The 24,883-nt window shown below is 47.5% G+C and overlaps 1 protein-coding gene across 1 annotated transcript in view; it reads right to left on the bottom strand.

Moving 5' to 3' along the window:
• PCDH15 (protocadherin related 15) overlaps positions 1-24,883 on the bottom strand; it is a 2,681,631-nt gene that overhangs the window by 1,182,279 nt on the left and 1,474,469 nt on the right. The gene's annotated exons all lie outside the window — the stretch shown is intronic.

Genomic DNA, 24,883 nt, shown 5'->3' with positions numbered 1-24,883 from the left:
CAGAAATATGAAAGTTCTGGATGATCCACAAGATGTTCGTATATGATCTTGGGATATGAGTAGCCAGAGTGCACATTTCACCCCAGTTTCATACCTCACAAGAGGCCTAAGCAAAGCAAAACAGCACTCTAAGGTATAATATGGTGTCAGCACAGACAAAACATTAAATCATACTGACTTTACCTATGAGTGCCCACTACTACTAAAAGGTCTTTCCCGAATCAGTATCCCCCTGTCCCAATCGACCTGTGTGCTGTTATTGGGCTGAGCACAATATTAGTCTCACATTCACAACCCTCACATGTGTGCACATACATGTCCACACATGGTCTAGTGTAGCCAGCTAGCACACCCGTAGGCACCCAACCCAGTGCCATGCATCGCCTTTGGCTGCATGTGGCAGGGGTTGGCCACCAGCATTTTTTTAACATGGAATTCCAGGAAAAATATCCTTGCTTTGCCTTGCATACGTTGGATTATTTGGAAGGATTTGTCCTTACAGAAGCGCAGCCTCAAATGGGGCACCCGCTATGTTTAAATTTGTCAATGCTTCCTATTGAGGTTTAATTTCTGTGAAATGAGCATCTGTGTTAGTATGGATCCTCACCTGCTTATTTATTCAAGAAGAGTCTACAGTTTTGTACAAAATATGTACTGAACCAGAGTATTTTCTACTGGCCAATTACTAAGTGCTACCTTGTTGGGTAAATTTACAGTGCACATTCTACCCTATCACTGTGAAAAGGACCACGAGGTAATGGATCCAGTGATCAGGTCTCGTGTAATTTTTGGAATGTGACTGTTCCTCGAGCGTTTTCCTACTGAAATCTATGCTAACAAGAATCCTAATATACAGGAGACTGTAATTCTAAAAAGAGTTACATCTCCACCAAAGTTACGTTCTCTTAATACTATGAAGTAAGTGATTCTCTGGGGGGTGTGGCTAGGCCTACCAGCAAGATGGCTGTCACTTCGTGAGGCTCTGCTGGGCTGGGGGCCTAACTGTGCATTCATCCTCAGAGCGGCCTTTCTCAGTACAGATTTTGGTGGTGGAGGCCCCCGGAGGCTCTACTGAAGCAACGGACCGCCTGTACGGGGCTGGCAGCGGCTGGTGGCTCTGAAAGAGATCGGTGGAGAGGAGGTGGGCCTGGTGGCGCGCGTGCCTTGCTGGAGCCTGGGGGCTGGGCGGGGTCTGCGGCCGCTGGGCTTGCCCTGTTCCAGGGAGTATTGTATCTCCTCTAGTGAGCCCCGGTGCCGTCTGTTCAGATTGGCAGCTGTGTGGAAGAGGTGAGTGGTGGGCCGCCTCCCGGGGCCGGATCGTCGGTTGGATCGGACCGCGGCCTAGTGGGGGGCAGGGGTTGGGGCCCGCACTGGGCTCCGGTGCTGGTGCCCCTGCTTCTGCCAACGGAGAGAGCCGTGTGCGGGCTTGCCGGCTGCCGCTGGGTCCGCTTGGAGGTGTGGTGCTGGCCTCAGCTGGGGGTGTTTTTCTCAGCCCTTGGGGATGAGCCCGGCTGCGCTGAAAGGGATTTCTCGTTGTTGCTGCTGGACTGTGACGCTGGAGGGCCGACAGCGTCTATAGTGCAATATTCTGTCATTTGTGGCCCGGAATCGGCATTGAGCAGGAAGGGCTCGCCCTGTCACCCCAGCTGGGAGCTCCATCAGAGGTCAGGTCGGCCCCTGCTGTGTTGGGGGGCTGCTTGGATTCCACTTACCTCTGGCACCATATTTTTTGACCTGCACAGGTATTCGTGGTGCACCCGTTGGCGCGCGGAATCCGTGGTCAGGAATTGGTCCCCGGCTGTTGGGGGCCCGGCTGCTGCAGGTCAGTGCATTGAGTGTTGTGCTATTGATGAGATTGCTGGACTGAATAGGCGAGCTGGGACACCTTGCTGACCGACGGAGACTAGTTGAGTAACTGTACCTGGAGCCGGGGTGCTGCCTTTTGGTCTGGTGGTGCCTGGCGGTGCTGATGCATTCAGTGAGTTGCTGGTGCTTCCTTCTGTGCGGATTCTATACTCTCTGCTTTCCCCTTGAGTCGGCTGTGGTGGGAGACCCGGGCTGCTGTATCTACATAACAGCAGAGGATGGGAAAGGCGGATCAGAGACAGGCGGAGCCCACCTTTGATGGGGGCAGGAAGAAGGCTTGCTCCCAGTCTGAGGAGTTGCCTGCTGAGGAGGGGTCCCCAGATACTTCGGTCAAGGCTATGTTTCTGGACCTCAAGAATGGCCTTGCTGGCATTAACGCTAAGCTTGGCCACCTGGCAGAGCAAATGGACCGGATCAAGGCTAGGGTGGACGATCATGATACTCAATTTGACCATCTGGAAGCGCGTACGTCGGAGCTGAAGGATCAGCGTTGTGGCGATGGGGAACAATTGCTGCAGATGGAGCGCCTACTGGAAGTGATACGTAACAAGAATGAGGCCCGGTAGCGCCGCAATAACATTCGCATAGTTGGCTTTCCGGAATCAACGGCTATAGGAAGGATGGAGGATTTTGTGGAGTCCATGCTCTCTGACCTTTTTCCCACAGAACTCTCCCGGCTGATGGTGGTGGAGAGATCTCATAGATCGTTGGGCCGTCGGCCTCTGCCTGGTACGCCACCACAGCCTATCATTGTCCGTTTGCTGAACTATCGTGACAGGAATACTATTCTCAGGTTAGCAAGGGAGTGGCTGCCGGTGATTTACAAGAATACTGAACTGAATATATTCCATGATTATACTCCAGGGGTACAGCCTGCGCGAAGAGATTTTTTGACGATTAGACACTCTTTGAGCCAGACAGATGCCAGATACTCTCTTATTTACCCCGCGAAGTTGAGAGTGCAACATGGGGGCAAACTGGATTTCTTCACAGACCCGAAACTGGCGGCTAAGTTTTCTAAAACAGAGCCCAAAAAGACTGTGATGGAAGCTCCAGAGGCCTCTGCAGCTGAGAGAGATACACTAAGTGATAATGATTAAAATGATGGGGTGTTGGAGGTTGGGGTTATACCTCTGGTGGCTATATGGGGGTTACATGTCACAGTGCTATTATTTTGATGGGATGCTCTGATGTACGATCTGTTAATGGGCCCTTGTGTTCCTTCACCCCTCAATCCCATTTGGGATGATGGTTGGGTGGTCTGGATCGCACCCCTTGGATGAGTCATTTTGGTATGTCTTCTGCTGTGTTTGGGGCTACAGTTTTGAGGGGGGGTGGGATTTCTGCTTTGACCCGATTGGGGGGTCTGCGTGGGTGGGAGTGGGGAATGTTCTGATCCTGGTTTCCTTTTCTTTTTCTTTGTTCTTGCTGTTTGTTCTTTTGCATACCTGTGGTAAGCGATTATAATGAGATGCTGTGGATGCACTGTTTGTTTGACTGGAGAATGCTATGGTGCATGGACATGTGACACCGATGCGCTGTCTCACTTGGAATGTGTGTGGTCTGAATGACGGGTGTAAGGTGCGGCTACTGTCTGCGTATGTGATGCAGCACAAGATTGATATATGCATGTTGCAGGAGACCCATTTGGTGGCGGCGACACAAAATCAGTTGAAGGCTGGTTGGATCGGAGAGTACCATGGGGTGGTTTTCTCGTGCTATGCAAGAGGGGTGGTGATCCTGCTGCGGAAGGGACTGCAGTGGCATACTCAGAGGGTGATAGTGGACCCCCATGGTCGATATGTCATGCTGAGTGGCACTTTATTAGATAGAACATGCAGACTTGTGTCTACTTACGGTCCTAACACCGATGACCCCAAATTTTTTAGAGAAGTGTGGCAGCTGATTGAGTCATTGGGGAGCGGCCCATTGATCTGGGGAGCGGACTTCAATGTGATCCTGGACCTTGGGGCGGACTGGGAGAGCCTCACCAGGGTGCAGCATGTCGCAGCGGCTAAGGCCCTCTCGTCTCTAATGGATGAGGGTTCTCTGGTGGATATATGGAGGGTGAGACATGGGACTGCCAGAGAGGGCACCTGTGTTAATTATGCTCATAATAGTTGCTCCCGCATTGATCAATGGTTGGGTATGCGGGACGTGGAGCTCTAGGCGCAGTCGGTTGAACACATGGCGCATACCCTTTCGGATCACTCGCCGGTCAAGCTGGTACAGGTGGTGCCGGGAGGTCCTAGACGTGCATACTTGTGGCACATGTCTACATGTCTACCGCATGGGGCACTGCGGGACCAGGCATTTCGGAAGGATGTTTGTGAGGCGATTATTCATTATTTTGCTGAGAACAGCAGGTCAGTGAGTTCAGCTGGAACTTTAGGGGAGGCACTTAAGGTGGTAATTCGTGGCATTTGCCTCGCTAAACAGCATGGCGTGTTGAAGTTGCTGCAGCTGGATTTGGCTGACCTGGAGATGCAGATAGTGGAACTGGAACAACGTTTGGTTGTTGATTGGTCTGGTGATACACTAGCGGCTTTGAGAAGCACTGTATCACAATCTGAGGATGCTGCTTTGTGCGTGATTTGCTTTTTGGGGAAACATGTTAAGGCACGGAGATTTGGGGAGGGAGAGAGGGCGGGGTGTACATTGGCGAGTATGTTGCATAAACCATGGGCCAGTAACTACATTGTCGATTTGAAAAGCGCGTCTGGTGAGCGGGTGGTGGGAACAGATGGAATCCTTCGGGTCTTTACTGATTTGTTTTAGGAACTGTACGCAGAGCCTTCTGGACAGGATGTTGAAGCGCACAGGACAACTTTTCCGAGATTAGCTTGCTCTGGCTTGATGATTCGTACAGGTCCTACCTAGATGTTCCCTTTTCTGTCGAAGATGTAAAATAGGCAATTCGCACTCTGCCAAGGGATAAGGCTCCTGGCTTGGATGGCCTAACCCCTTCCTTTTATAAGGAATATACGGATATTCCAGCAACACACCTTTTGTAGGTTTATGCGGAGTCTGTGGAGACTGGGGTTCTTCCCGCCACTCTCTGTGAGGCCTTGATTGTTACGGTTCTAAAACCCGGTAAGGATCCATGCTGCTGTGACTCGTATCGACCGCTTTAAATGATTAATATAGATAAGAAAATCTTGGCTAAGATGATTGTGGCGAGATTGCAGCCCTTGCTCCCGAAGCAGGTGTTACCAGACCAGTCTGGTTTCATACAGGGCCAGTCTACGCTATATAATCTATGTAGGAAGTTGGCTCTGTATATACTATTTCAAAGTAAGAAATAGTGTGCACAGAGTCCAAGGGTTCCCCTTAGAGGTAAGATAGTGGCAAAATTAGATAATTCTAATGCTCTATTTTATGGTATTGTGGTCGAGCAGTAGGCTTATCAGAGGGTAGATTTAAGCATTTGTTGTACAAACGCAGGCAGTAAATGAGGAACACACACTCAAAGACTTACTCCAGGCCAATAGGTTTTTCTATAGAAAAATATATTTTCTTATTTTTTTTTAAGAACCACAGGTTCAAGATTTGAAGTAAACACATAAAATGCAAGGTACTTCACTAGGAACTTTGAATAAAAGCAATATCATATACAGTCTTTGCAAAAACGGCAATAAGCTATTTTCAAAGTGGACACTGTGCAAAAATCAACAGTTCCTGGAGAGGTAAGTAAAGATTAGTTTGTGAGGTAAGTAAGACACTTACAAGTCTCAGTTCCTGGGCATAGGCAGCCCACTGTTGGGGCTTCAAGCCAACCCCAAAGTTACCACACCAGCAGCTCAGGGCCGGTCAGGTGCAGAGGTCAAAGAGGTGCCCAAAACACATAGGCGCCTATGGAGAAGAGGGGTGCTCCGGTTCCAGTCTGCCAGCAGGTAAGTACCTGCATCCTCGGGGGCAGACCAGGGGTTTTTTGTAGAGCACGGGGGACACAAGTAAGCACACAAAACACACCCTCAGCGGAACAGGGGTGGCCGGGTGCAGTGTGCAAAGCAGGCATCGGGTTTCAGATAGGAATCAATGGAGGTACCCGGGGGTCACTCTAGCAGTGCAGGCAGGCATTGGAGGGTTTGGGGGTCAGTCCTGCACTGAGGTTCGGTTCCTTCAGGTCCTGGAGGCTGCTGGTGCAGTGCTGGTTAAAGGTGTCAGGTCCATTGTTACAGGCAGTAGCGGTCAGGGGGAGCCTCTGGATTCTATCGGCAGGCATCACTGTAGGGGTTCAGGCGGGTCATCTCTGGCTACTCACGGGCTCACAGTCGCCGGGGAGTCCTCCCTGTGGTGTTTTGTTCTCTGGATCTCGAGCCAGGGGCGTCGGGTGCAGAGTGTGAAGTCTCACACTTCCAGCGGGAAACGTGCAGCCTTTGAAAGTTGCTTCTTTGTTGCAAAGAAGTTGCTGGTTTTGAGCAGAGCCGCTGCTCACTGGAGTTTCTTGGTCCATTAGTCCAGGGCAGTCCTCTGAGGCTTCAGAGGTCACTGGTCCCTGTCGGATGCATCCCTGGTTGCAGGTTTTCGAAGTTGGAGACAGGCTGGTAGGGGCGGGGCCAAAGCAGTTGTTGTCGTCCGTCTTCTCTGCAGGCTTGTAGGTCTGCAGTCCTTCTTGTTTCTTCCAGTTGCAGGAATCTAGTTTCCTAGGTTCTGGGGTGCCCCTAAATACTGAATTTAGGGGTATGTTTAGGTGTGGGAGGGCGGTAGCCAATGGCTACACCCTCTTTGTGCCTCCTCCCTGAGGGGAGGGGAGCACATCCCTAATACTATTGGGGGAATCCGCCAAACTCAAGATGGAGGATTTCTAAAGGCAAGGGTCACCTCAGCTCAGGACAACTTAGGGGCTGTCCTGACTGGTGGGTGAGTCCTCCTTGTTTTTCCCATCATCTCCTCCAGCCTTGCGCCAAAAGTGGGGGCAGTGGCCAGAGGGGCAGGCATCTCCGCTAGCTGGGATGCCCTGGGGCGCTGTAACAAAAGGGGTGAGCCTTTGAGGCTCACCGCCAGGTGTTACAGTTCCTGCAGGGGGAGGTGAGAAGCACCTCCACCCAGTACAGGCTTTGTTCCTGGCCACAGAGTGACAAAGGCACTCTCCCCATGTGGCTAGCAACATATCTGGTGTGTGGCACGCTGGCAGAAACTTGTCAGCCTACACTAGAAGATGGATTGGTATTCAGGGGGCATCTCTAAGATGCCCTCTGGGAGTATGTTACAATAAATTGCACACTGGCATCATCAGTGTGCATTTATTGTGCTGAGAAGTTTGATACCAACCTTCCCAGTTTTCAGTGTAGCCATTATGGAACTGTGGAGTTCGTGTTTGACAAACTACCAGACCATATACTCTTATGGCTACCCTGCACTTACAGTATCTAAGGTTTTCCTTAGACACTGTAGGGGCATAGTGCTCATGCACATATGCCTTCACCTGTGGTATAGTGCACCCTGCCTTAGGACTGTAAGGCCTGCTAGAGGGGTGACTTACCTATGCCACAGGCAGTGTGAGGTTGGCATGGCACTCTGAGGGGAGTGCCATGCCAACTTAGTCTTTTTTGCCCCACCAGCACACACAAGCTGTGAGGCAGTGTGCATGTGCTGAGTGAGGGGTCCCCAGGGTGGCATAAGATGTGCTGCAGCCCTTAAAGACCTTCCCTGGCATCAGAGCCCTTGGTACCAGGGGTAACAGTTACAAGGGACTTATCTGCGTGCCAGTGCTGTGCCAATTGTGGAGACAAAGGTACAGTTTAGGGAAAGAACACTAGTGCTGGGGCCTGGTTAGCAGGGTCCCAGCACACTTTCAATCAAAACTTAGCATCAGCAAAGGCAAAAAGTTAGGGGGTAACCATGCAAAGGAGGCATTTCCTTACACAGCACCTCCCCCAAACGAAAGATGATGAGACTAACCTTTCCCAAGAGAGTCTTCATTTTCTAAGAGGAAGAACCTGTAAAGGCTATCAGCATTGGCATGGGCAGTCCCAGGTCTGTGTACCACTACAAAGTCCATTCCCTGTAGGAATATGGACCACCTCAACAGTTTAGGGTTTTCTCCTTTCATTTGCATTAGCCGTCTGAGAGGTCTGTGGTCAGTTTGAACTATAAAGTGAGTACAAAAAAGGTGTGGTCTCAACGTCTTCAGGGACCAGACCACAGCAAAGGCCTCCCTCTGAATGGCACTCCAACTCTACTCCCTGGGGAGTAACCTCCTGCTAATAAAAGCAACAGGCTGGTCAAGGCCATCATAATTTGTTTGGGACAACACTGCTCCTATCCCATGTTCAGAGGCATCTGTCTGCACAATGAACTGTTTAGAGTAATCTGGAGCTTTCAAAACTGGTGCTTTACACATTGCTTGCTTCAGGGTGTCAAAGGCCTTTTGACAGTCCACGGTCCAGTTCACTTTCTTGGGCATTTTCTTGGAGGTAAGTTCTGTGAGGGGTGTCATTATTGATCCATATCCCTTCACAAACCTCCTATAGTACCCAGTCAAGCTAAGGAATGCCCTGACTTGAGTTTGGGTTTTTGAAGCTACCTAGTCCAGAAAAGTCTGGATTTTGGGTTGGAGTGGCTGAACTTGGCCTCCACCTACAAGGTGTCCCAAGTAAACCACAGTGTCCTGCACTATCTGGCATTTAGATGCCTTGATAGAGAGGCCTGCTGCTTGCAGGGCCTGCAAAACCTTCTTCAGGTGGACCAGGTGATCCTGCCAGTTGGAGCTAAAGACAGCAATATCATCAAAATAAGCTGCACTAAAGGACTCCAAGCCAGCAAGGACTTAATTCACCAACCTTTGGAAGGTGGCAGGGGCATTCTTTAATCCAAAGGGCATCACAGTAAACTGGGTACGTACTTCGCTGTTAAGAGTACGGTTGAAGCTGAGGTTGATGCGGCAGCTGTGTTTTTAGACACTACTAAGGCTTTTGATTCTTTGGCATGCAAGTACATGTTTTCTCTGCTTGCCAGAGTAGGAATGAGCGCGAGGTTTATGCAATTGATTTGCTTGCTGTATTCGGAGCCTACTGCTCAACTGCGAGTAAACGGAATTGTCTCTGACTCCTTCCAGGTGGCTCGCGGGACTGGAGAGGGTTGCCCTTTGTCGCCACTGCTTTTCGCAATTGCAATGGAACTGCTGGCGGCGTGTCTGAGACAGCACCATAATCGCAGAGGGCTGGAATTTCTCCAGCGGGCCATATTAATATCCATGTATGCAGACGATATTGCGCTGTATGTTCATGAGCCGCAGAATCATTTTGATGTCCTGCTAGTTGAGATAGTGCACTTTCTCTGGAATTACGATTAACTGGTCGAAGTCGTTGGTGATGCCCCTCTCGGCAGGAACACTGTGATTTTCCTCTAGATACCCTATTGTTTGGGCTGATGGTCCGGTGCGTTACCTGCGCGTCTGGCTAAGTGGGGAGGTGGAGACACTCTGGTCTGCCAATTATGGTAAGGCAATGGCGTGGCTGAAGGACAGAGTAGAGGTGTGGCACTCGCTACCGCTCTCTCGAACCGGATGTTTTGCAATAGCCAAAATGGTGGTGCTGCCTAAATTCCTATATTTATTCGTGAACCTACCTCTTGTTCTTACTGTAAGCTTTTTGCAGCGGCTTCGCTCCATGCTGATACAGTTGGCTTGGGTGGGAGGGCAGCCCAGAATCTCCTGGGTGAAGAAGACTCTCCCATTTGAATTGGGTGGTCTTGCTGTTCTGAATTTGGAGCTCTACTATGACTGTGCGCAGCCTCACTTTGCACGTTTCTGGATATGCCTTGTTCGGTATTTACCGCATCTTGCGCCAGAAAGTGACGCGATGTGGCTGGACGGACTATCGCAGGAGATTGGGAACCCATCTCGTCCGAGGCTACGCAGGGTGGACATGGTGGCCTTTACGGCCCGGGCTTGGACAGCCTAGCTGCTTCGGGCTGGTGTGCGGGAGCCATTCACCCCATCGATGGCGATACTTGATGTAGCAGACGAGCGGATGTTCCGGGATTCCTGGCTGCGTGGCTTTCTCCGTACATCGAATTGAACTGCATTGGGTGACTGGTTTGTGGAGGGGCGGTTTATCACATCGGAGACGGGGCTGGGGGATGGGCGGGACACTGCACTGCATCGGCTGTATGTGCTGCGCATTGGCGTGATGCTCCATGCTCGCTTCCCTGAAACCCCGTTGGCGTGTCAGGCTTTGGAGGTGATGTATCGTGCGCAGGCTCCACACTCATTACTAAGCTCTATACCTGCTTGCAGAGCACAAAGGCGGACTCTGAGATTACTGCTAAGGCACGGTGGGAAGCAGACATAGGTGAGGCCATATCTGCTGAGATGTGCAGAAAATGCTGCACGCATATGAAGGTGTTGTCCCCCAATTATAGGCTACGTCTGATCCATTTTAAGTTTCTACATTGCTTGTACTACACCGTCGTAGTTTGGATGGTATGGGTCTGCGCATGGATTCTTGTTGCACTGGGTGTGGCGCCCCGGATGCTGATTTTCTACATCTGGCGTGGAGTTGTGTAGAGGTGCATGCCTACTGGATCACAGTGCTGCACATGATTGAGGAGATGACTGGTCTGACTCTGCCATTTACCCCTAAACTTGCAATTCTTGGCTATGTGGAGGAGGTGCCTTTAGCTCATAGGCGGCTGGTGGATCTGCTGCTGCTGTTGGCCAAATGCAGAGTGGCAATGTGCTGGGGATGCGGGCTGCCCCCCGAGGATCTGAATGGCTGCGGGATGCCTCTTTTTGCCAAGATCAATTAATGATCTATTGGAAGTTGATGCCTGAGGGATCCTGGCCTAGGGACATGTAGGCCCGCTGCACGCTTTCTTAGAGTCCAACATGTGAGACTGTGGACGGTAAGTTGTTTCCGGCTGCATCTACCAAAGTTTAGCGCCTTGCGTCTGGCGTCCATGTGCTTCAGCCAATGTACTGGACTAGATGGTTGTATTGGCTCTTTGCATCTCCTGTTATTCTTCCCCTTTCTACCTCTTACTTTCTGCTGTGTGTAGTGTTTAACAGCCCTATGAATGTATCCCAGATTATGTTCCTTGCCTTTGGGAGAGTCAACGTTTAAACACTCCTGTGAGTGCCGACACTAAACATCTTCGTAAGGATAACGGGGCTGACTGGCCCATGTAATGGATATTAGATGTGTTACTATGGGCCATATGTACAAACACATTTTCCCATTTACACAGAATGGAAAAAATCCTTTGCTACATCTCTCCCTATATGTTTCTGTTCTTGGATTATTGGACTTGCATATATAAGGAATTGTTATTGCCCTTCCTGCGTGAGGGGGCTGTCTTTGTTTTCTGTTAAACTTAATAAAAATATATATATTTTTTTTTTAAATAAAGTGATTCTCTGTTTGTTGTAGATGTGCTCATATTCCTTTGCATAACTAATGCCTGCAGGGCCTTTTGGTAGCTGTCCATCAAGCTGGAACAATGCAGAAAGACCAATGTATACCACTAACGTATAACGAGTGAGGCCAAGCAAGCCGAGCTTCAAGATCATTTTGAGCATTTGGATTCTGGTAGTATTTAAAAGGATGGGGGATAGACACTGCTGTCACGAGGAGAGCACTGAAAAGAACCTGCTCATCACTGTCACTACTAAAGAGATTGTGCTTCAATAGTGGCCAACGGGCAGTGCAGGAGCTTCCCTTTGGCCCCCTCCACTTGTTCTGACCATCATGGAAAGGCTGACGGAGAACAAGGTTGCAATCAGCAGGGCAGTGCTGACTTCAGCACCACTCTGGCTAATTACAACCGGGACCACTGTCAGCCTGTCAGGATCACTGATCCTGGCGGGGACTGCAGTAGGTTGGCAGGTCTTCCCAACATACCTCCTAATGTGGCAGTTAGACCTCCACAGCTGTGGTGGTCTAACTGCCACAGTGGGGCTGGTGGTCTTCGGACCACCAGCCTTGTAATAAGGCCCATAATCTTGTAGTAGTTTTTAAATTTCTCTTTTAATGGCATTACTAGTGTTTGGTAAATTTGAATTGTCTATAGCATGCTAGCACTTCAGGCACTGGCATTATTGATTTCAGTAGTTTGGTGACTTTTGTCTGTTTTTTGCTTTCCATTTGTATAGAGATACAGTAATCAGGTTATTAATATCTGGGGTATGTCAGTTTTACATATTCATTACTGCTAATTGTCTACCTTTTTCCTTATGTATTCTGTCTGTGCGGAGCTAAAAAATAAAAATATAGCTCTGAAATAAACCCTATCAAATTAGGAGGTGGGATGTTTGCTATGCCCTATGATACTTTAAGATATGAAAAAGGATAAGAGATTTTCGGAACACTGTAGGACTGCACACACGATACTCCAGGTAGAATTCATCTAATGGAAAGTAATATTTGTTTACCCTTACTGAGTAGATGGCTGATTTATAATCAAATATAGTACACTGTTTTCTCCACTTTGGTGCGCTCAATTCTGCTTTCAAGTATACCTTGCGTCACATAGTATGTCTATCCTTTTGTGAATACTTTCATCGTGGACTACAGTTCTCAATATTACTTTCCATGTTGGCTCCCTGAACATTTGCATGTTTTTTAGCTGCGATTATTCTGGGTGTTGTGGTCTCAGTGATATATAAGGTCTCTCATAGTGTTATGGGAAGCCTAATTTAGGTGCCTTATTTCGGGCATGGTTCAATGCACGTATGTTGGTCTTGATAGGTTGAACCTGCTTTTCCTGTTTGATGAACTTGTTTTTTGGTGAAAGGTGATCTCTGAGTAGTGTAATCACATTTTAGGTTAGAATTACCTGGTTATCTACTTCATAGTTTTGAAAGAAAAATTAGGCACAGAATATGCTGAGATATATTGCTGTATTATATTACCAGTTGGTCATAGAGAAACCTTTTCATAAGGTTACTCCTCTCAGAAGTACTATTTTCTGAAATACCGGCTATTGAAGCTATGGCAATTAAAGGATTCTATCTAGAAGAGACTCATCATAGCATGTCGAGCAGTAGATAATTAGTATAATAAAGGAAGTGATTGTATATATACATCAGACCGTGCAACTCTGTCTTTGAATATTTGGTGTATTTTGAATCTCTGAAAATAAGAACTTTTAGGTGTACATTACTCACTGAACCTATAGTCCTCCTATACAGCCAATTATCCATGCTGGTGTTCGGACTTACCATATTTCATAAAGGCCTTTGGAGAGAGAATCATTTCAGCTGGTTGATGTAGAATGCCTAGGATTTTTGTAAGGTTGGTGGGCATTTAACTACCAAACTTTGCTTTATGGATCAGCTACAGGACTGGGTTGGCACCAGGTTTGCATATTTTTGCTTTGTGGTTATAAGGTCAATCTGAGTCCCATGAGTTGGAACTGATGTTGTGTCATAGTGTTTGCTTATATCTTAAGCTCTACTCTAACTTTGTTAATATTTGTAGATTCTCTTAAACTACATAGAGAGATGGGTGGTTTCCCTGCTTTACATTGCTTCTTTTTCTCTATCTTTGCTTTCTTTTTAGTTAATTCATCAGCTTTGCTATAAAAGTTAAATCAATAACTAACAATTATCATTGTCTGAATAAATTAACGGGTTGCTCTCTTGCTTCTCATTAATTCTTTCCTCTATTTTTGGTTCATTATTGATAGTTTGTGTCAGGTGGTCGTCCTAAAATAACATGAAGCACTACTGTAGAATTGTTGGATGGTCATTGGTTTTTCAGTTGAAGAAGACGACACAGTTGGGGAAACAATCTACCTTGAGTTGTATTAAGACATAATATCTAGGTTCTAGTTGAAAATCAGAACATTTGCAGTACAGGGGTAGTATATGTTCCTGCATTTTCTTGGTGGTTCATCATCATCATTTGGTGATTGGTCACTTGCATGGTGATGCATTCCTTGATTAAACTTTTCAGGTCAGTTCCATCTATATTTTTGTTTGCATTTGATAGCTTCCACTTCGGGAAATTTGGGACAGATGCACTTAGGCCCACATTTATACTTTTTTTAGCACCGCTTTTACGTCATATTTTGACTCAAAAGCAGTGCAAACTTACAAAATACAATTGTATTTTCTAAGTTTGCACCACGTTTGCGTCACCAAGCGTAGCGTATGCGGTGCTAAAAAAGTATGAATATGGGCCTCAGTATCTTTTGGATCTCAAACCCTGGTAGTAGTATTTCCCATTTTTCAGCATCTCCCCTTTGTACCTCCCACATTTACTACAAAACCCATGCCCACATGTGCAGATATTGTTGTCAATATTGCAGGGATCCCCACACAGAAAAGAAGCTGAGGTCTTCTGCCGTAGGTTTGTGAATAACATTTTGTAGCACGAAGGTGGTACTACCTTAAGTACTGCAGATGCAGTTTGTGAACAGGCCCCTTATCCTTCTGCTATTCCTTGAATAGAACCAATATGTTACCACATGCAGCATATCACCCATGTACATTTTTGCATTAAATAGGTGAAAACATTAATGAAAAAATGCTGAAGGTTTACACGGAGTTGAACTAAAACTGCGCATGCACTATAGGAGTGGTTTCCGAACTTTTGACTTCTGTGGACCCCTCTTTATCAATACTGGGGCCCCTCACTGAGTCATTCCTGAAAACTTGGGACCTAGGGCCAGATGTATCAAGGTTTTTTGCATTCGCAAACAGTGCGAATGCCCGTTTGCGAATGCAAAAAGCCAGTTCAGAATGTATGAAAGACATTCTGAACGCAATTTTAAGGAATCGCTAAAATAGCGATTCCTTAAATATGCGACCCTGTTTCGAGAGTCGCTAATTGCGACTCTCTAAATAAGAAATCGCAAATAAGGATTCCTTATTTGCGATTTCTTAGCACATGTATGAAGTCATTCCTAAATGCGATTTGGGCATTTAGGAATCACTATTTACCACCAGGTTGAACCTGGTGGTAACCATGTGCAAAATTAAAAAATGTGTGCACCTTACAAGTCCCAAAAAATAATTTTGGGGTGCCGCAGAGGGGTCCTTTGGCCCCCAGCACCCTGGGGTTTTGCATTTCCAAATTTGCGATTTCTGGTTAAGAAATCACAATTTTGGAAATGCAAAAAATTTGCAGACATGACCCATAGGTGCGAATGGGGCTGGTATCGTAATTTGCGATTCGGTAATAGCATTTGCGATTTTTAAGAAATCGCTATTACCGATTCGCAAATGTGATACATGGCATTTTGCGAGTCGGAAATAGCGATTTCTTAAAAATCAATATTTCCGAATCGCAAAAGGCCTTCATGATACATCTGGCCCCTCATCTATTAACATTACTGAATTTTCTAAGGGGTTGCGGACCCCCTGAGAATGCTTTACAGAGTCCCAAAGGGTCCCCAGACCACAGGTTTGGAACAAATGCGCTACAATATATTTAAATGTGTTAATGTTGTGTTCCACAAAACGTATCACCTTAATGTTTCCACAGTGTAAGTAAAAGAAATATGAGGTTATTAGCTAGGATGCGCTTTTTGTGTACTGTGACTATTCACACCAACATCTGAGACATCAGAAGAAAGAAGCATGGTTGTGCTTATTGGGGTAGTGAGTCATTCCAGTGGATGGTCAAACAGCGACAATTCACTTTAGAGCAGACATTAGGAACACCCAGTGACAGACGACGGATACTGCACCAATCAACACCATGCTTATACAAGGAGCAGAATGTGAGAACAATTTCTCTACAAACATGATCTAGGAAAATGACAGCAAGGGGTATCCACCCATTACCTCATGGTTATGTTGATATTAACTGACGTTTCAGAAGAAACCAGTGAGTGAAAACTATCCAGAAAGAAGGAGCTAGGCAGGAGCAAGAAGAAGAGGTGACACACAACACAGCACACAGAGGAAAAAGTAATATCACACAACAAGCGAAATACCTACAGGAATGGCATCTGGAGCAAGCTACAAGCAAAACGTACATATACATCAACATATGAACATAAATCGAATACTCTTTCAAAATAGAACACATTTAAAACATTACAAAACAACATTATTTGAAGTTAAACACATACTTTCAGCAAGTAGTTTTCCTAATAGGGTTTCCTTGTATCATTCATTCTTTATTTAGTCTTTCTTTCCATGTTACAACTTAAAGTGCCACATAGTTTATCGCCAGCCCCATTGCTGTTCTCAGTCCTGTAGAATCCCAAAGCTTTTTGTGACATTTCAGTTCCTTTGCCATAAAAGGCATAAATCATGTAGTAAATTAATCTGGGGTTAGGCCATTGAATATCAGATTTGGGGCCATATTTATACTTTTTGACGCAAAACTGCGCCAACGCAGTTTTGCGCCCAAAAAATTAGCACCGTCTAACGACATTCTGAAGCGCCATGCGGGCGCCGTATTTATTGAATGACGTTAGCCGGCGTTAGCCGCCGGCGCTGTCTGGTGTGCGTTAAAAAAAACAACGTACACCAGGCAGCGCCGGCGTAGGGGGAAAATGGAGTATGGGCGTCCACAAATGGTGCAAGTCAGGCTGAGGCCAAAAAATCGCCTCAACCCGATTTGCGCCATTTTTTTACAACTCCCAACCCCCATTGAAATGACTCCTGTCTTAGCAAAGACAGGAGTCATGCCCCCTTGTCCAATGGCCATGCCCAGGGGACAGAAGTCATTGAGCATAGTGGCATGTAGGGGGGCACAAATTAGGCCCGCCTATGCCACAATTTTTTTTAAAAAAAAATACTTACCTGAACTTACCTTAATGTCCCTGGGGTGGGTCCCTCCATCCTTGGGTGTCCTCCTGGGGTTGGCAAGGGTGGCAGGGGTGTCCCTGGGGGCAGGGGAGGGCACCGCTGGGCTCATTCTGAGCCCACAGGTCCCTTAACGCCTGCCCTGACCCAGGTGCTAAAATCCGGCGCTAATGTGGGTTTTTTAGACCCGCCCACTCCTGGGCGTCATTTTTGCCCGGGAGTATAAATACGACGCATATGCATCGGAGTCATTTTTTAAGACGGGAACGCCTACCTTGCATATCATTAACGCAAGGAAGGTGTTCACGCAAAAAAATGACGCTAACTCCATGAACTTTGGCGCTAGACGCGTCTAACGCCAAAGTATAAATATGGAGTTAGTTTTGCGTTGAATTTGCGTAGAAAAAAACGATGCAAATTCGGCGCAAACGGAGTATAAATATGCCCCTAGAGGTCCAAATAATGTCATTGAAATTGAAAGATGAGAGAGCCTCAATTGCTTCGACAGCAGAGGACATCTTACAAATGCATATTTTCAAGTGAGTATTAAGGGATTGAACTGATACAAAATAGTTGTGAAACAAATGACAATAATTGTGTAGATATCAGGTATAAGCCTAGATTGTCAGTAACGGTATATTATCTTTCAATCTCTCACTTTCCCACTACATTATGAGATGGGAGAACCGCAGTGTTTGCAACAGCAGAGCCGGATGCAGCTCTACCATTTGAAAAAGTCTTATCAAAACGATATTGTCAGTTTTCAATTGCAAACACAGATTTGAAAGTTACACCCTGTTTAGGATTTGGCTTCTGATACAGTGCCTGCTATGATTTTCCTTCCTCTTGCTGAAATGTGCAAACTTACATCAACAGACTGATGAATATAGCAGGAAAGACTGCAATTCGTGATAAACCTTCACTGTGAGAAGTCTGCGAGAAGTCTGTGGATGTTGCAGCAGTGTAAAACTAGAGTGCACTACAAATCAGGGTAGATATGCGTGGTGAGTGCTCTGGTGATATTTGATCACTTATATAAAAATACAACTGTGCACCATAATAGAGGTGCCTTGCAAGCACTCCTGAAGTTTCAGCATTCAAAGGATAGTATTTTAGGCAGGCACATCTCGCGGGAGGAAAAGGGGCAGGGCAGTACGGCACGTGGCGGGGTAAGTGGGGAGCCCCCAAAAAAAGAAGAAAAATAAAATCTATCTTTTTTTCCCATGTCGCTCCGCTCCATCCGTTTGGCTCAGCTGCGTCGCAGCAGGCTCCCAGCCTGCCCTGCGGTTAATCTTGACGCTGCTCATAGCAGCATCAGGATTGGCTGGGAGTGCCCATCCAGGACGCTCCCAGGTAGACTGGGAGCCTGTGAATGCTCTCTCCAGCCCGGCAACTGTGTTGCTGGGCTGGAGAGACCCTACGCGCATGTGTGTTTGGCCAGCCCAAGACAGCGGGCCAAACATAAATGCCCATTGAGGGGAGTGCTGTGCACTCCCACTCCGTCACGCCCGTGGACCAACCCACTTATATAATAAAAACATAATAACATACATATACATCAACATATGAACATAAATCGAATACTGAATTTATTATGTTTTTACTATAAAGGTTTTGCAGCTCCTGCTGCTGGCGGTGGGGGGGGGCATCGCTCATCCTTCCATTATATTTAGTCAGATTTTTATGCAGTCACTGTGTCTTAATTTTTTATACTCTTTTCATTCTCATGCCCTTTAAGGGCCTACAGTCACATGCAGCATAGCATTAAGGGGCATAATCACAAGAAAGTGGCATAGTGATGCGCCAAATTTGGCAACACCGCGCTGTGTCATTTCAGAAAATCAGGGATGCGCAGTAGTTACAAAAATAGAGCACACTCTTGTGTTTCGCCTAGAGCTGAATTTAGCTGGCTAGCACCAATGCATGCACCCCTGCACCATATTGGAAGGGTGTCTGTGTTGCAAAGAATGATTGTTTATGTGAAGAAAGGTGTCCTAATTGGAAATCGCATGGAATCACAATTATGATATTGCAATGTCTAATGTACGTACATGCGGCCCATAGGGGAAACAGCCTTAACAATGCGGCTCGAGTCACGTTGTGCCTTTACAACGCGGCCTGAACCACAAATGCGTCTTTACAACGCATTCCTTTACCACTCAAGTCATTACAGTGACTTGCCTTAGGGAAAGTGTTGTTGGACTGATGTTGGACTTTAAGTCCAACACTTTCCCTACTGTGGTGCTGACTGGAGTTGGAATAGTAAACTGTACTATTCCAAAGTCCAGCGCTTTCCCCAAGGCAAGTCGTTGTAATAACTTGTGTGGTAAAAGAATGTGTTGCAGAGATGCATTCGTGGTTTGGGCCACGTTCTTAAGGCAGGCGTGCTAAAGACCTGCGTTGTTCCGACACACATAGAGTGCTATAGAGAAAATCTATGTAATGTGGCTGTTTATAACATGTGTATGTTTATTTTGTAGTGAATCCTAGTTTGTTTAAATAGGAAACAGGAGTTAGCTTAGCCTTTGGCTTGCAGGCTCGTGCCCCAGTCACCTAATAACTTTTACCCTACTTAGCCTGCTCTGTTTTAGCATATTTATTTAATTATATCTTCTAAGATGGCTGTCTTATTTAGTTAGGCCAATGTTTTAGTTTTCACGTTATCAGTGCCACCGCGTTAATATCAAGCGACAAAGATAAACAAACTGTAGATGTTCACATTAGGTACTTTCCCCCTTCATGCTTTCGAGGGAATTGTTTACATAAATTTCCGCCCCAAGCGTGTCTTGTTATCTATTGTTTAGTAACAGACCTACGTCAGGGGTCTAAACAGATCTGTATAAATGCACATCATTTAGACAGATAGTCAGAGGGATTCCGACCAGATGCCATTGCTGCTATCGATGTTGCACATTGGCTTGATGCTGACCCAGTCTTTGTGTCCCTACGGAGTCTAAGCTTGAGACATCATTCCAAGGTAACAGGGGTTGGAGGGCTCTTCTCATTGACATGACATTGGCAGATTAGGTTTAACGCACATAACTGTCTTTTAGGTTAGCGATTAGGTACATGATATTAGGGTATTAGGACATATTTCATATCTCATGTCATTTCATGTCATTGCAAGTTGGTAGAGGTCTTTGTATTAATGATTCTTGTCTTTACCATTATGTTTCTTGCATTATTCGTTATCCTAATCATTGCAGCCCAAGCAACTTATCGTAGATTGCAGTTTTGTTAAATAAAACGTATTGAAACCTTACTGCATCTTCTTCATAGCCTGTGTTTGACTGAGATATGTTGTTAATACGAGAAAAGGTTCATCTCCGTTTAACCGCAACACTACCTGAGATGTCACACTTTTGAGTCCATGCGTATGGCTGCCACAAATCACCTTTTACTGTTTGGGTTTCTGGTGAATTGCTTGTTGTAGGACAGGCACAGTCACCTACAAACATAAGTACTGTCATCCTTAAACCAGCAGTCTTGCCCAGACAAAGAGTCGAACCACGACAACTTCTGGAACATCAGCAAAAGTTTTGAAGCATTTCACTTTGTTGAATAATGGAGTATATGGATGAACCACTTAGACATGGGTTTACTCACAGTACGTTTCTAATTAAAGATCTAAGAGAGTCTGGAATTCTGCTCTGTTCAGGAATGTGTGTCATCTATTTTAACAAACTTAGGCTGATTTTCTATATGGTTTAGCTGAAGATGTTTTATTAGTGGCAAATATACCTGTCAACTTCTTAACTCAAAATTGTGGGTCATGTAAAGTTGTTAAGACCATGATTCCATAAAGGCGAATAGGGAACAAACATTTTTTCGAGGGTGTTTAAGGTGTAAAATGTGGGTTACTCCAATAAAATCCTTGGATGAATTTTTTTTGGTAGACAGGCAAATACTTGTAAATAGAGGGTGACAAACAGCAAAATTTGACAATAATGCAGCATGTCCTACTTGTTGCCAAATATTATGGTGGTCATTATGAACATGGCGGTAACAACCGCCATGTTCATGCTGGCGGTCAAAACACTGACTGCCAGCGACCCTGGAACATTATTTCCGCCCGTTGGCTCACAGAAAGGCCAGGCCGGGACATTGATGGCGGCTCCACATGGAGCCGCTGTCAATGCCTCTGTGTGGCGGGTGCAGCTGCACCCATCGCGCAGATCACTGCCTGAAAATCGGGCAGGTACCTGCACAATGGGGCAGTGCACCGGGGCCCCTGCACTGCCAATGCAAAGTACATGGGCAGTGCAGGGGCCCCCAGGGGTGCCCTGGTGCACCCCCTCCGCCAGCCTTACCCCGGAGGGTGAACCCACCAGGGAAAGGCTGGTGGATATGGAAACATTATCCAAAGGGTTGCGCAGCTTCCCTGTTGGATAGTGTTTCCACTCACCGCCAGGCTGCCTGGCGGCAGAAGCCTGACACAGAGTGAGGGCTGCCGATGGCAGCCCTCACCATGTACATAATGCAACGGGTTGGCCCGCCATGCCGGCTGGCGGATTCAGCCACCAACGCCGGCATGGCAGGCCAACCCGCCATGTTCAAAATGAGGGCCTATGTCTCCTATCTGTTGATTGGTGATAAAAGGTTGGGCACAGGTGTATCCTGCTAAAACAATTCTAGTCCGCAAAGCCTTTGACACACTGCCACAATCACTTGAAGATATCATCAGTGATGTCATCAGTGATGTCAATTGACATCAAGGGCCTCATTATGACATTGGCGGTAAGTCCCGCTTACCGCCATGCTGACTGCCGCCAACATACCGCGTCTGCGGCGGTATACCTCTATGCGTATTATGACCCACACATAGAAATCCACCACTATACAGACACACACACAAGTCCGCCAGCCCAGAGGTCAGTGATAAACTGGTGGTACCAAAACCCACACCCTTACGCCAACAGAAATACGCCCACAGCATTATGACCTCGCAGCGGAGGACATTCAACCGCAGTAAACCATTGGCGGTACATACCGCCGCGCTCAAAATACACCTACACTCACAAAACAACACCACATTGGACAATTCAAACTATAAACACCTGACACACATACACACACCACACCCACAAACCACTATAAAACACACACCCACATTACCCACAACCCTTTACCACTACAAACAATTTACAACAGAGAGAGAGACATGCCAGGAGCACCCACAGAACCAGAGCCACAGAACACCATCACTCATACACCATCCACGCATCTCATAGCACACACCCCAACACATCACCCCACAAACCCTCACACACACCACTCACACTACATCCATGGCACCACAAAGACACCCCAGGTTCTCAGAGGAGGAGCTAAGGGTCATGGTGGAGGAAATCATCCGGGTAGAGCCACAGCTATTTGGAGCACAGGTGCAGCAGACATCCATTGCTCGTAAGATGGAGCTATGGTGGAGAGGCATGGTCAACGCTGTGGGACAGCACCCCAGAACAAGGGATGACATCAGAAAGAGGTGGAACGACCTACGGGGGAAGGTGTGTTCCGTGGTTGCAAGACACCAGATAGCTGTACAGAGGACTGGCTGGTGGAGGACCCCGACCTCCTCCTCCACAACTAACAACATGGGAGGAGCAAGTCTTGGAGATCATGCATCCTGAGGGACTGGCAGGAAGACTGGACTTTGGTAAGTCAAATCTTTACTACTTTCATCACCCCTCTACCTGCATGTCATCATAAACTCCCACCCCTACCCTCACCCAATCACTCCACCACCTCACATATACCCCACCATCACAACCCACCCATCCCAGTAACCAGCACTGCATGCACCTCCAATGCATGGACATCACTCACTGCCCTGCATGGACACCCATCACCACAGCATGCACATTGTGGACAATCACTTAGCCAGCCAAATCCCAACTCACACAAGCCAAAGCTGCCTTGGTAATAACAACTATAGGGGGAAACATACCCATGCACAAGATTTCACATGCAGTAACAATAACACTGCTTTCACATACTCACAGGACCCCCACACAATGTCACCAGAGAGGAGGTGCCAGCAAAAACCAGTCCCACCCCAGAAGAGGCCCACAGTGATGACAGCAGCTCTGCACGCCTGGATCTGGATGACCAACCTGGCCCATCAGGGACCTCTGGACAGTTGGTGACCCAGGCACAGTCCCATACCACCACAGAGCCTCACCCCTCAGGGAACACCACCACAGTACACACCCAGCGGGCCCATCCCTCTGTCCTCAGGACACGTCAATCAGCAGTGTGTCCACAACTACAGGGACCCCAGGCAACCCCACAAACAAAGGACGATCAGGGACCTGGGGTCAGTGGCAGTGGGCACACGGTTCAGGGGACAGAGACACAGGACAATAGGGAAGCTGGGAGGACTGCTGTGTGAAGGGGAAAGGCACAGGGAACCGTCTCTCCACGAGGCACTCACCAACATCCTGGGAGCATACCACCATTCCTAGGAGATCATGGGCCAGATACTGGCCAAGTTACAGGACACCCAGCGGCTGCAGGAGGGACAGTACCTGGGGATCAGGGAGGACCTGAGGGACATCCAAACCACCCTGGTCACCATTGCAGGGGTGCTGGCAGACATGGCCAACACCATGAGGGAGGCAGTGGCACACCAATGGGCCCTTGACACTAGTCACAGTGATGAACAGCCCTCCACCTCTGCTGACGCTAGTGAACAGGAGGCCCCACCACAGGAACAACAGGCCACCAGCGCCCCTCCCCCTGCAGAAGGAGAACCACCCCGCAAAAGGTCCCTGCGATCCAGGCAGAAGCCAGAGAACATTGCCAAGACCCCGCCAGGAAAAAGGACTCCCTGAATGTCACCCTTGTTTCCCACTATGTCACCTTGTCCACCTTGAACTGCCATTGCTCCACTTCCTATGCCCCCTTGGACAATGCACCTGTGATATCAATAAATTGGACTCTATCCTGGACTTTCCTCCATCAGCAACCCAGCCCATTGCTATACCCCCTCCACTTGGAACAAATACAAGTATGGAGTTTGTCAATTGATTGAACTATGTATTTGTTTAACAAGCTGTAAACATTGCAATTCAACTGTACAGTTATGTATACATTGGTATGACCTGTAGTGGGCAGCAGTAAACACACCAGGAGCCAGAGGGGGGCACAGATATCTGAAAATAGAGACGCCAAAGGGTAAAGTAAGTGGCCAGAGAATTTGGAAAATCAAGCTGCCATGTACAATGTCCAACCCAAAACTGCAATGGAAGGTGAAGTTACAGTGTCTTACCTGTGGGTCACTGGAAGTACTGTTGAATTATAGTTGTTCTGTTGTCCACATCCTCTTCCTCTGCCTCCTCTTCGTCACTGTCCACAGGCTCCACCGCTGCCACACGACCATCTCCAGCCTCATCCTCCTGCAGAAAAGGCACCTGGCATCTGAAGGCTAGGTTGTGCAACATGCAGTGATGATCTGCATACCTTCTTGGGTGAGTAGCACAGGGCTCCACCTGTCAGATGGAGGCACCGGAGTCTGGCCTTCAGGAGGCCAAAGGTAGGCTCAGTGATCCTCCTTGTTCACCCATGTGCCTCACTGTAATTTTCCTCTGCCCTTGTCCTGGCATTCCTCACTGGGGTCAGTAGCCATGAGAGGTTGGGGTAACCAGAGTCACCTGTAGATATCGAGGGATACCCGTTAGTCTCACACTCACCCTTAGGGCCAGCCCCACACCAATATACCAACAGACACTGGGTGGGGACAATGGGCTCACCTATTAGCCACACCCTGTACCTCTGGAGTTGAGACATCACATATGGGATGCTGCTATTCCTCAAGATAAAGGCATCATGCACAGACCCAGGATACTTTGCATTGACATGGGAGATGTACTCGTACGCCAGGCACACTATCTGCACATTCAGAGAGTGAAAGCTCTTTCGATTTCTGAACACCTGTTCATTTCTCCGGGGGGGGGGACAAAGGCATTATGTGTACCATCAATAGCACCAATGATGTTGGGGATATGTCCCAGTGCATAGAAGTCTGCCTTCACTGTGGCCAAATCCTCCACCTGGGGGAATACGATGTAGCTGCGTATGTGTTTCATCAGGGTTGACAACACTCTGGTCAGCACATTTGAGAACATAGGCTGTGACATCCCTGCTGCCATGGCCACTGTCGCTTGGAAGGACCCACTTGCCAAGAAATGGAGCACTGACAGGACCTGCACAAGAAGGGGGATACCAGTGGGGTGGTGGATAGCTGAGATCAGGTCTGGCTCCAATTGGGCAGGGTAGGTTCCATGATGGGCAGGCTCAGATGCATTCCAA

The sequence above is a fragment of the Pleurodeles waltl genome, chromosome 6 (genome assembly GCF_031143425.1).
Source record: "Pleurodeles waltl isolate 20211129_DDA chromosome 6, aPleWal1.hap1.20221129, whole genome shotgun sequence".
Taxonomy (NCBI): Eukaryota; Metazoa; Chordata; class Amphibia; order Caudata; family Salamandridae; genus Pleurodeles; species Pleurodeles waltl.
This window is presented reverse-complemented; position numbering and strand designations above follow the sequence as displayed.